Source organism: Penaeus vannamei, chromosome 29 (assembly GCF_042767895.1).
Source record: "Penaeus vannamei isolate JL-2024 chromosome 29, ASM4276789v1, whole genome shotgun sequence".
Lineage (NCBI taxonomy): Eukaryota > Metazoa > Arthropoda > Malacostraca > Decapoda > Penaeidae > Penaeus > Penaeus vannamei.
In genome coordinates this window covers 4,753,194-4,765,693 of record NC_091577.1, presented here as the reverse complement: position 1 = coordinate 4,765,693, position 12,500 = coordinate 4,753,194, and the positions used below count along the sequence as shown (strand labels likewise).

The 12,500-nt window shown below is 43.4% G+C and overlaps 1 protein-coding gene across 3 annotated transcripts in view; it reads right to left on the bottom strand.

Moving 5' to 3' along the window:
* The window catches only part of LOC113800256 (proteoglycan 4), a 37,902-nt gene extending 37,890 nt beyond the window's left edge, over nucleotides 1-12 (bottom strand). For all 3 annotated transcript variants that reach the window (XM_070142183.1, XM_070142185.1, XM_070142184.1), the window contains exon 1: nucleotides 1-12. This exon is cut by the window's left edge and continues 147 nt beyond it. The gene's annotated coding sequence lies outside the window, so the exon portion shown is untranslated.
* Between the last annotated feature and the right edge of the window lie 12,488 nt (nucleotides 13-12,500).

Genomic DNA, 12,500 nt, shown 5'->3' with positions numbered 1-12,500 from the left:
TACACTGACAGACTGAGGCAGACACCGCAGTCATCGCTCAGCTGAGGCAAAGAAAACGAGAACCAAGCCTGGTGAATTTTCTATCGTTTTCGTGTGTTGTTTCTATTTATCGTTGACAGACTATTTCTTCATTGCCACTAAAATTTTATCTATTTATTGTATATTCATTAACGATACAGCATACTCTATAATAGTTCGGTTTCCTATATTTCAGTAAAACATAAACCATAACTGCAAGCCAATCAAATTTGGCATCAGATTTAGGCATCGTTCACGTGAGTCAGTAGGCATATTCGTGTGAATGATGCAATGCGAGTAGGCGGTGAATCTCCGAAGGTACACCGGGGTGACCGCGGCCTCCCTCACCTGACGATTCGTCACTTCCGAGTGCCTCCTTATCTCTTAGGAAGAAGACAAGAACATTGGCACTACATGTAACCCAAATTAGTATCGCAGGATGTCCGTCGCGATGAAAGTTTCATGTGGCATTCTCATAACACTGCTGTCCCACATAACCCAGTAAGGGACGAGGGAGAAAAACTCCCGCATGTGGTAACTCGCCGCATGAACTCGCCATTCGTCTCGGCCGCGAGTCATGTGACTGCGGTCAAGATGGAGGCCGCTCGACGCGATTACCTCACGCGACAGAAAGTCTTAATTGCGCCTCTAATCTGCTAACAAGGATTAAACGAGGCGAGTGAAGAGCAGATGGATACTACGGGGAAACTGCTCGCTTTGCTTCGAGATCCTCGCCCGCGTGAGGGAAAGCGGAAACAAATTCTTGGTGTTGTAATTGGGAAGAGATATTAAGTTTTAGTTCCACGATTTGCATACCAATTGCGGAATTCCTCTGAAATGCATGTAAGATCTCTCTCTCTCTCTTTCCCCCCCCCCCTTCTCTCTCTCTCTCACTCTCTCTCTCTCTCTCTCCTCTCTCTCTCTCTCTCTCACTCTCACTCTCTCTCTCTCTCTCTCTCTCTCTCTATATATATATATATATATATATATATATATATATATATATATATATGTATATATAATATATATATATATGTATGTATGTATGTATATCCACATATATACACTACACACATACGTGTATTTATATATGTATATTATATAAGCATATATGTGCACATATATATCTTTATATATAATATACATACATACATAAACACACACACACACACACGCATATATATATATATATATATATATATATATATATATATATATATATATATATATATATATATATATATATATATGTATGTATGTATGTGTGTGTGTGTGTGTGTGTGTGTGTGTGTTTGTGTGTGTGTGTGTGTGTGTGTGTGTGTGTGTGTGTGCGTGTGTGTGTGTGTATGTGTATATGTGTATAAAAAAAATATATATATATATACACAAATATGTACATATATACGATATATACACAAATATGTATATATACGCATATATATACAAATATGAATATATACACATATATATTCACAAATATGCATATCCATAAGCCATATATATATATATATATATATATATATATATATATATATATATATATATATATATATATATATTTATGAATATGTACAAACACACATACAAACAAACACACACACACATACATACACACCCACACAGACGACAGCACACACACGTACACACACACCCACACACACACACACACACATACACACACACACACACACACACACACATACACACACACACACACACACACACACACACACACACAACGAATATATAAATATGGGTTATGACCTATATTTGGCAGTTAATACGTCCGTCAAAATTAAAGCAGCTCCACCTCCTAAACCCTTTTGTATGAAAAACTACGATGTCTCATATACAATTCAAAGACACTTTCCTTCTAAGACAATTTACTCGCAATAATGAGTTTGAAAGCGAGTAAACCAATCGAACCCAACCTTCATGTTTCTGAGGTACCAATGAGTTGCAATCAATACTGTCATATACGTTAGAGTTACTAAACATGTTTCAACAGGAAATAATTATGGTGGGCTGTTAGAAGTGGTGTACTAAGAGTGCAAAGCAGTTTCACATTTACATTCGGCATACAAGTTGACCCCTGGTTTTGATGAGATACACTTAGGTTTGACAAGTAGACATAATAGGCCTAGAAGCCGGCATATACGGTATAAAATGTATGTTTATATATGAATGGAAAACACTATCGTGTTGATACTATGGTGGAAAGCCCACAGTACACAAACTAGATTTATTGAAATGTGAGACAACAGTTTTGCAATCGTCCTCGATTCCATCTTCGGGTCTGAAGAGGAAGGATTCAGTTCAATTCAATTACATATGCAAAGACTAGCTTCGCCCGGGCATTTTCTCTAGAGTGGTCCGGCCTGTGTCAGTTATTTCTAGTTGTCTCAAATGTACGCTTAGCGTGGAGGCTGGATTGCCGCAAGCGCTCCAGTTTCCACGGTGTAAGCATGTGGCATACCCTTTTTACCAGCCTGGCGGCTGTGGTGGGTGGTCTCTGTCTTAGAAATTGCATGTGTTCAGAAGTCTGTAAGTAATGTCGTAGGGTGACTTTCGGCAATGCTTACATTCCCTGTCGATCAGGTAGTCAATAATATGCCAAGTGCAGGGATAATCTCGTCTTAATCTGTGCAGTATGGCTTCGGCACCTGTTTATTTTTGGATTAAGTTCCAGTAGCTCATAGCCAGTGGCGTCTGAGTACCATCTGGCTGAGGGGGAGTTTGTGTTATTTTCTGTGTCCGCCGGAGAATGGCAAGCACCGTAGCGCTGGAACTTCGGCTCAATCTTCTTTGGCTTGGGTTGACGATCATGGGAGTTGGAGGCATGCCCCTGCTCTTTTCGGCGAGTCTGTCAGCAAGCTCATTCCCTTGGATGCCTATGTGGCTTGGGACCCAGTTTATGATTATTATTCTACTCTGATCAAGGAACCTTTGTGCTATGGTAAAGACAGTCATGCTGTGGTGAAGACAGTGGTTAGGAGGTAGATACTGTCGTTGGGCATGCTGTGCTGTATACAGTCAGTGGCTGATCTGGAGTCTGTGTATGGCCATGTGTCCTTCCCTTAAGTATGCGTGGGCCAGAGTTCCCATGATCGCAACTGTTTTAGCTTGGAGCGATGAGGCCATTGTCAGTGATCCTGATGGATGTTGTGGCACCCTTTGCTGCGAAGCTGGCGCCTGCAGTGTGGTTTATGTGATCCAAGGATCCATCCGTGATGTAGGTTCTATTGTGTGTGTGTTATTTGTGCAATGAGCCTTTGTACCTGTGCCTTTAGGCTAGGCATAGAGTTTTGATTTTTTTCTCCTTGACAAACTCAGGACTGAGAACTCGATCAAGGTGTTTGTCCCCGGCGGTGATTCTCTATATTCAGGGTGGGGGGAGTCCATGCCCTTGGCGAGCACTTGCTGTTTGAGCCGAAATCGTATGAAAATTTTGGTTGCGTGTGAGCCAGGAGTTGTCGGCGAACACCTGGTGGTCTTGCTGTAGGCGTCTGAATACTCTGTCATGTATGTATTCCGGGGTGCCTATATGACCTTGGGAAGAAACTGCGCTGCCATCGATCCGGGGATGGCAGGTTAGCCTCCATGAGGAAGTTAAAGGCCTTTGTTCATCTGTGGGCGTCCAGAGTGATCTTAACTACTTCGTTTTGGATTGTCTCGTTTTTCTTTTAATGTTGAGCTGGAAGCAATAAAGGCGACAGAAGCATAGTCTATAATAGGCCGACCAGCGTGTACACGAGTGTTCTTAATACTTCGTGTCCCTCTCCTATGTGTCTCCTTGCCATTACTTTCTTAGGTTCAGTCAATCAGGTACTGGATCTCCTTTTTGTAAGTGAGTGTGTGGCCTATCCATACCCCAAGGTATTGATAGTCCTTAACTCATTCCAGATCTGGACAGTGAATTTTGTGTTTTTGACACTGGTTTTCAGAGCCATAGCTTTTGATTTTACTGCTGAAATCTTTAAACCCGTCCTGCAACATTCTTCACACACAAGGTCCAGATAACACTGGGCAGTGCTAACCAGAGATGACTGCCAGATTGTCTGCATAAGAGATGATCCTACTTCCCTCTAGCAGGAGAATGTTGAGTATGCTGGATATGAGGGCAGAAAAGGGCAGAACGGAGGACACTGTTGCATTCCTTTATCTAGTGGTATATGCTGAGATCAGTGACCTTGAAATCTGACTTTTGCTGTTCTGTTCATAAAATGGTCAGCTATCCACGCCAAGAGTCTATCTCTGATTCCCATGTGCATTAGGTTCTCCTGCATGGCAAGGGGACTTGCTAATTCAAAAACCTTCTCCAGGTCTAGAAATACAACCAGGGAGAGAGTAGTGAATATTGTGCTTAGGAGTGTGGCGATGCTGTGTGTTATGCTCATACCCCTGGTGAACCCATGCATGTGTTCATGAGGGGGTCCCATTTACCATCGGAGCCGATTTAGTACTATCCTCTCGGCTGTTTCGCCCAGACAGCTGAGAGAAATGGGTTGGTTCCTGCCTGACTCCGTAGATTTTGGGATGGGAACTATTATGGCTTTTTTCCAGCTCTGGGGTAGCGTGGCAGTTTGCCAAGACTTGTTGAAGAGCTGCAGGAATGCAAGCTCTCTTGCAAGACCTAAGTGTGAAATGATGGGGTAGGAGATCCCATCAGAGCCCAGTGCATATCCAGAACTAGTTTTATGTTTTCCTTAGTTCCCTGAGGAAGAACATAGCATCCGAGTTATCAGGTTGGAGTGCCTTGTCTCTGATGAGAGCAAGCCTGCCTGAATTTAGGCATTATTGTTTAGCTAGTGACTGTGCCATAGTGATCACTTGTAATGGTTTCATCGACACACCACCGAATTCTCTCCGGTATTGCTGCAGTGGCGAAAGTAAGGCCCATGACCCTTCCCTTCACATGCATTGCTTCTAGGGTGTTGAGAAGAAGGATCTCAGGGAATGTGTCAAGCACGTATGCTATATGAATGTCTGCTGCATTTGTCCTTCTGTGGGGATCCAGCATGGACAAATGTGCTGGTTTGCTGTATGCATTGGTTTGAGGGGGCTCCCTGGAAGATGGATCTCAACAGCAAGATTCCACGCCATCTCCACAGTGCGGCGAGTCGGCAATTAAGGAGCATGGGATTGTTGCCTTGACCAGGGTTATCAAGCCTCTAGCGCCATCCAGGCTTGGAAAACTGAAGACATGGTATCCTGAGAAGTGAATAGTACCCATTGTTAAAGTCTCCTGGAGCATGACGATGTCATTATTCCTTGCTTGCACTATTGATTGGAAAAAGGAGCTTTTTTTGTTATAGCTACATGTGTTCCACTGTAGTATGCTTAGATTGTGTGCCATGATTGTTACTCAGAGTCACTTACATCATATTCTAGCCTCAGAAGCCCCCGTGCTGGTGGCATCTGACATGTATAGATCCTCGTTGATTAAGGGATGTACATCTTCCAAGTGTTGTGATAAGTCTAGTTGAGGGTCTACTGTGAGATGTAAAGCTTGTGTTAGAAGTACCACTTCAAGTTAATGCAAACCTTGGCTATACAGACTCGGCTTGTAGTGAGAGCATCCGCTGCACATTTACAGTCTGCTTTGGCAAACTAGGAGGGGCTCCACTAGGAGATGTGAAGCCTGTATCCAATCTACCATTTGGACATGTTCGTTTAATATCGACTTTGGCTGTACAGATTGGGCCTTTAGTAAGGGCCTGGGCTGCACAGTTGTAGTCTGGTTTGAGCTGGTCATAGGGTGGGGAGAGTGGCTTTGAGTTGGTTTGGAAGCTTCCAGTTTCCTCCCCTTCAGGGCCGCAACAGTCTGGGTCATTGCCGCCATGGCGGCCTGAACTGCCTCTCCACCTCCTCGCTAGTCCTCCCCATGGCTGTTGCTACTGCAGTGACTACAGCACTCAACAGGAGACTCATATCCTCTTCATCAAAGTGAAAATAGTCGTCTGCTGGGGAGGACTTTGCAGTGGTATTTGAACCTTTTCTCTTGTGGTTCTTTTTACGATCTACCAAGGCTACGAAACTCCTTTGAATTAAAAGTCTAACTGCAATCAGTTAGACTTGCTGGCATCAACGTGTGCACTATGAGTGCATTGCGTAAACACAGAGGGATCACACAAACTGGGGTCGTCGCATTGTGGAGTCAAATCCTCTCTTTAGAACACTTCCACAACAGACCACAGAACCAACAGGGCCCCCCAGAGGCATGTCTCCAACCTCACTAAAGGGATGAGCCCACGTGTGGCAGGCCCGGGAAAGGGCGCTGAAAGTCACCTCCGATTTTAGCTGAGCTGCTGTAAAACTGCATAAGGGAAACTACGCCAAACGTGTGGGCGCTGGGGTGATCTGAGAGAGAGAGAGAGAGAGATGGTAGGGAGAGAGACAGAACAGAAGAGAGATGATGGTTGTCCTGGTGTTCCTGCTGGTGATGTGAAGGGGAAGGAATCAGTTCAGTTAGATTTGCGAAGACATGCTTCGCCCGGGCCTTTTCTCTAGAGTGACTCGGCAATGGGAAGTAGAGAGGAAGCAGTATAAGAGAAAGGAGAAACACTGCGGGAAAACTGGGCAGGTGAGGACAAGAGAACGAAAGCGAAGGGAGTTCAGGTCAGGTCAAAAGATCAGGTGGTCTATGTGAAGGGTGGCCGGCATACCGAAGGTGGAGGATGTGGGAAGCGAGGAGACTGTCGGCAGGAGAAAACAACCTTACAGGTTGAAATTGGGCAGCAACTTCATTACACCAGACTACGAGCATGGACATCAGCGAACGGGAATACAATTCGCGCTGCTGAACAATCCATGCAATGGTCTGTGTCCCACTGATGGCAGAAAAGGGCGTTGTTGTGTCTCCTGGAAAAAGCGCATTTATGTTGAGACAAACGCTCAGTAACACTGGCGCCTGTTTCACCAAAATATTGCCTGTCACTGGAGGCACACAGAACAACACGGGGCGAACCGAGCCATCGCCTGTTTCATTGGCAAGGATGGCGTCCATGGTTGCTCGCACGGTCATCCTCAGAGGTTATTTATCATCTGTAGAAGTGGCGGCTTAACGATTACTAAAACGATATATTTGGGTTCCTTTGAAATTTTCCGCTTCTATTTTTGTTCAAATAAGGTTTTAATTGATAATCAGTATAACAATGCGAAATAAGTATATTTTTAAAAGGACTTAAAAATACAGTCTGAAGTGTATGTAATAGTATTTGTGTATCATTATCTGCCCCAAGAAATTCGTTTGAAGGATGAAACTCCTTTGAGGAACTTACAGGCCGGACGTATATAAACAATGAAAACGTCAAGTGCGCAAATAATAATATCATGTTTATTTCATTTAATCATGTATATTCCAATTGCGTTATTATTGTTTACATGTTGATTGAAATAGGTATTGCATTTGATATCCTTTAACTTTTCGTGTTCATAGCATTTCTACCCGGAAATTCAAGAGTATCCTTGGCGCTGTGAGGTGGCATCTCAGTCCTCCTGACTCAGGCGTCCTAGATGCATCTCCTCGCGACGTGCTTCTTTCGGCTGCGTCCCTGCTCTCTTGGGCTCTGGTCTTTTTGTTTAGCCTTTTATTTCGTTCCATTGTTTTTACTGTCTTAGTTGTTTCCCCTTTTTGTATTCGTTTTCTCTTTCTTTCGATTTTAAACAATCTTATTTGCCTTGCTTTTAAGATTCGAAGGTTATGTACGGTATCTTCTTTTTAACTTTATTTATTAGATGTATTTAATTTCTATTGTTATCTCTGATCTTTCGTGCATTTTATCTAATCATCTACTTTTATATTTACTTTTTGTTCAATATAATTTTTTTCAACTTGAGACTATTTTTTATCTTTTCTTGTGATCTTTTTACAATGTGTGTTTTAAACCTGAAAAGTTAACTCGACTGTAAGATAAATACGAAAGATATTCGTGACGTATTTCGTGACGTCACGAACGCTATAAATATCGCCAAAACGGCGCGAAATATACTGAGTCTCGACCAGATGCGTGAGGCGGCCACGCCCCCCGAAACAAAGCAGTTAAGTTTTGTGTTCTGGCGTTTGTTTTTCTGAGGAGCTGGACGTGATCATTTTCTTTTATTTTAGTGATCTTGAATTATAAGCCCCACTTATCTTAATTATAAGTATCATCTTATTTTTTTTTATTTAAGCCATCAATGAAGTGATTGGTAATCTTCAGAACTGTTTGTTTTCACGTAAGGAATGTTCATTTTCTTTACTGAGGTTTTGCTTTTTCATGGTCTTAATATGCATTCATTTACTACTTTGCTTCTATGATATAAAAACTAAAGGAACAAGTTTATACAAACGAAACCCATTAAGCTGAACGTCAAGGAGTTGATGAGTGTGCTCGGTCTTTTTTGTGTGCCAAAATGCTTCACGCTACCACTACACAGCATCTGGTCATGGTGAACCTACACACATACTAATAGCCACAGAGCAAAGAACACCTTAAAACGTCATCATTGTTTACATGTTGATCTTCCAAGTCCCACAGCAGAGCCTGCCTACTTTAATCCTTCAAAAGAAGAAAATTGCGATACGAACTTCCAATATTTCATCTCAGCAACCATGAACGAACTCACATTCGCAGGCTGGCCACTTTTCTGTAGCATCATTATACCATTTTTTAAACATTAGATTTAGAGGAAGCAGCCGATTCGCATCTACCACACCCGAGCCTAGTTGACCTAAGGTGACCTACATCTCCCCCTCAAGCAAGCCCTGTGAACTCACCCCCTTGTCAAGGCTGAAACAAACTTTTCCCTGAGCCAGCATATGAGGACACGTTCGTCAGATAAAAGGAGGAGAGCAGACATTGCAGATGGCAGACAGACGACGGTCTCGCTCGTCACCACTCTGCCCTCAGCACCCGGGGCACGGATCTGTCATGGGGTCAAACATATACCTTCCCCAATAAACCCTCCAGCCAAGATCCCTTTCATTCCACCTGTTCTATGCTCCCAACCTTATTGCATCTGGTGGCCAGCGGGTGAAGAACTTCACAACACCGAATGTTCCTGTTCACGAAAAGCTCTTGCCGAAGTGCCTCCTCACCTCTTAACTCCCAGCCATCGCTATCAAGTCCACGCCTATCCACACCATGTCTACCCCACTACTTCGTTCTGACTACTCACGCCAGTGCTGCCCTCCCGAAGATGTCGTTGAAGATGCATCCTCGTAATCTATGCCACCACACTCGCCAATCCTCCTAACCTGCCTTGTCAAGTATTTGCGAACCCTCGCCAGCACAGCCATGTCACCCTACACCATCAATACTTCCTCACTACTATCATAAGTCTTTAGTGCCGGATTAACTATTGCCCTCCCTTACACCTTACTTATAAGTTGCCTTTTCTTAAGGAACACATGCTACCAACTCTGTTGAAAAATTTCTCTTTGTAAATCATTGTTTTACACCACAACAAACAATATCACACACACACACACCCTGAGAGCAGACTCGCGTGACACACACCTTCAACTCACACCTCATATCCCTGCCCTAACCATTCTTTTATTGATATGATATAATGTGTTATTTGTGTTTTTCATTATATTATAGTCGTCCTAACTTTGCACAGTTTAGTCTTAATTTTTACTCAGAGCAAATAACTACACTTCAGTTTATTGAATTTTTGTAATGTCTAGTTTTCCCGCGTACATTATTCATGTTTATTGTTGCGAATGTACAATTATCGTTACTTTTTCTTTATACGTAATATATATTAGTAGTTACTTCGTTACTGCTTGCGTCTTCACTTGTAATCTGTGAATTTATACATATCGTTGAGTTCTTTTGAAACATTACTGTCTTTTACTTGCCGTTTGCTTTTTCACACGTACATGGCGATGACTTTACTCACCTACTTGACCACTCTACACGGAATTCACTCTAGGATTATGAACTGAACCAAGTGCCATTTCTTTAATTTATAACTGATTTTAACTCACTTTAATGACGTCGTCTCTCAACTTCGATATCTTGTCCTCAGTAATGCTGGAATTTATGCTTCTTTAGTCTTAAGGTATTGGTGAATATGTAACATGTAACTTACTGATGGAGTTGATTCTGTTGCAATAAAGGTAATACACTGCAGAAACCATGATTTATATAGGCTTATTAGCACCCCACATTAATTTCAAGGTGGCTCATGGCTGTAAAAACTAGTATCGCGCCCTGCCACATGGAAAGTCTACTACAAAGGAATCGCGCCCCGCCACATGTTGAATCTACCATGAAGGAATTGCGTCCCGCTTGCACGTTGAGTCTACTTTGAATTGATTGCACACTGCTGCATGTTTTGTTTACTCGCTGTTATGTTCATAAAGCATCTAGGATGTGCTTTTTTTCATTCAGGCCAAGCTGCCTACATGGGTCCGAAGCATAATTACTTGCCTATTTAGCTCGAAGATATGGAATTTTTGCTCAGTAAATTTCTCTCTACAATATGGTGATACTCTATTGAACACTAATCCCAACAGTTCCAGAGTAATTAACACCACCTCATGTTACATGTTACCCTTATCGTGACAAATTGCATTATTGCATTCTCATTTTCTGGCATCTTAGTAAGATTACTGACAAGTAACTTATTATCTTCCTCCTTGCCCTTTTTCTGGCCTGGCACACTTATATTTAAGCCTCCCTGAAGACGATGTGACCCTACTAAAGGTCGCACCTCACTGCAAAACCTCCAACATGCCGCTACTCTGGCACATGATGACCTTGGGGGATCATGGATTACTAGTAACCATCTGTAGACCCCTAGCAGAGCCTGTCTCAAGATGTGCCATCAGTGGATAAAATGTTCAGACGGCTTGAGGACGAGCCTTTTTCGTGGCTGAGCAATGTCAACAATATCGCTCTACACATCTGTTGAAACAGAAGCTGTACCTTCCTGTCGCAATCCTTCAGTGTTTACATCACCAGAGAAAGCCGATTCACACCTACTACACCCAAGCTTGGTTGACTAAAGATGACCTACGTCTCCCTCTCGAGCAAGCCCTTTGAACTCACCCCCCTTTGTCTAGACTGAAACAAACATCTCCCTGAGCCAGCATAAAAGGACATGGTCGTCAGACAAGAAGAGGAGAGCAGAAAAAGAACGGCAGAGGGCAGACAGACCACGATCTCACTCGTCACCATCCCACCCTCGGCACCTGGGGCACGGGTCTCTCATGGGGTCAAACATTTATCTCCCCTAATAACCCCTCTGTCCAAGACCCCTTTCATTCTACCTGCTCTATGCCCTCTACCTTATTACAGCTAGTGGCTACGGTCGGCGAACGTGTACATCCCAACCATATTACAATATATATATATATATATATATAAACATATGTATATTTATATGTATATATACATATATATATGTATATATATATGTGTGTGTGTGTGTATGTGTTTGCATGTGTGTATATATATGAATATATATTGTTACACCACCCTCTGGTAATGATTTTGAATTTTGAGAGTGTTTTGGTGTGGAGGGTGGAGTCTCGTCCCTCACAGTGAGATTACCCGGGACTCTCGTCTGAGGAAGACGTGCTCACGACCCCTCCTCTCGTTTCCCGGCCTATGGCTGTAAATTTCGCCCTGTGTTTGACGTACCGTATTTCCTGAGGATTAATAAACCCCTTGGTGAAGTGACCAGCACCTGATTCGACCTGACAGTACCTTAGACAAAGGGACTAGGAGTGCTCGCCCCCATGTGCACACTCGGACCTTTAACGGCTGCTGAGGATAGCTTGCTATCCTTTGTGTCATTTGGGCTTAACATTTGGTGTCAGGAGTGGGATAATTTAGTGTGTGACGTGTTGGCTGACCTGAGGTATCAGGTCGAAGGTTCCAGAGCCAGGAAGTGAGAGCGGCGCCGTCGGGGACGCTTCGGTAATTTTGGTGGGAAATGGAGGCGAGGAGCACGCAGCTGAGGCAGAGAAGCAAGCCCCACCTGACATGATGGATTTGTTCAGGAAGGTAATTAATAAGCTGGATAAGACTGGTGAGGACATGAAAAGTAAACTTAGTGAGGCGATGAGGAAAAATCAGGAAGAAATGAATAGTGCGTTCTGCCAATTGAAAGACTTTGTGTGGCATGGTCTGGAGGAAGTGTGGGAAGAAGAACGACGCCATACTGATGATGCATGCAATGCACAGAGGGAAGTGACAGAAAGGGAAATGCAAGCTTGTCGGCAAGAAATCAGTGCACTGCAGCTGGCATTGAAGGAGCAGAGCACTGCCATGGATAGACTCCAGGAGAGGAAAATAGAACCCCCGGAGGAGGAAAGGCTGCCGAAGGACGTGTGCTCTGATCCTAGTGAGTGGATGGCATGGCAGTGAGACTTACCTGTGGGTGCTAGCTGTAAACGTGAGACGGAAAAGGCACGAAACCGGACCGTGACGTCACCGCGACTTGCCAATCAGCTGTCATTTCTCTCTCCTGAGCTCACCCCACCT